This window comes from Patagioenas fasciata, chromosome 25, assembly GCF_037038585.1.
Source record: "Patagioenas fasciata isolate bPatFas1 chromosome 25, bPatFas1.hap1, whole genome shotgun sequence".
NCBI lineage: Eukaryota > Metazoa > Chordata > Aves > Columbiformes > Columbidae > Patagioenas > Patagioenas fasciata.
This window is the reverse complement of record NC_092544.1, coordinates 6,110,110-6,111,368: the sequence shown is the minus strand read 5'-3', so window position 1 is coordinate 6,111,368 and position 1,259 is coordinate 6,110,110.

Here is a 1,259-nt window from a genome sequence, read left to right as displayed (position 1 = left end):
ACTGACCTCAGGAGACGGAGCTCTGCACGGAGCGTGGGGTGGTGCTGTGCCTTCTCTGGTGTGGGCTGAGGTGCTTGCTCATGTCCAAGTCGCAGCCTCTGGATCTCCTGTGGGATTTCTCTCGGGGAGGGGAACAGGGAGAAGACCACAAGTCAGTAATTTTCCACAAAACCAGCTCACTGGACATCGCAAGAGGAGAACAAGTATGACTGTATGTAGCTCTTCATCAACATGGATTTAATGACTGGGCTCCAACAAACAAAAGAAGCCCTTGGCACTGGGACAGGTCTCTGCAGACTTGTAAAATAAACTTCTAGGATTTCACCATGAAGTGAAATATTTCTTCAAGACCCCCAAAAATCAGAGGTAGAAGTGAAGCAGCAATATGCTTATATTGCTCCCTCTACTTCTTCCCCATGAACATTTCAAGGATCACAAAAACTAAAACTAAAATAGCATCTGGCACCTCTTGATTATCGGAGAAAATATTCTGCACTTAAAAATATACTTTTAGTGTATCCAGAGAACTGAGAGAAATCAACAATTTGCAGAGAAGCCCTTTAACAGGACTTGTTATGACGGGCTGGCCAGCCCTGCAGTGCTGTCAAAAGGCTCATAAAAAGCTTTGCAGCAGCAGGTTTCAACCTTTGTGTATTTCTTCTCTTCTTCAGAGCGTGCCGGACAGCAGACGGCCAGGAGGCAGCCGCGAACTATGAGAGACAAATGGCGACTGGAGCTGGTGGCTCATCACACGGGGACAGAAGGCAGAGCAGAGTCTGGAGCGGGAAACCCTCTGGTCTGGGCTGGCCTCTGTTTCACAGTCCGGCAGTGCAGGCAGAGCTCTGCTGACACACGTTTCACGGCACCAGGCGGCCTGATGCCCAGGGCAGATCCTCTGTGCTGACAAACCAGCGTCACTCCTTTTTGGGCTGGGCTGGCCTATTGCTCCTGGACACTCTCCCTCGGTCTCGGTCACATTTGTACCCAGTGTCTCACTTGATCAGCAGCCTAACTTGCTGCTAACCTTTCTGCAAGCCCTTCCCAGACAGACTGTGTTCTGGAGAGCTTTAATCATCTTTTCCACAAATAAAAGCAGGGCAGCATAACATTACCAGTGTGACCGATCCTTTTATCATTTCATGTTATAGAGCTACAGAGGCTTTAATTCAAAGTTAATCTGGTTTTTGAAACAGGACAGGCTTTTTTTTTAAACTCTAAACAAGCAGCTGCAAACAGTAAAGTATCAACGGTTATATCAA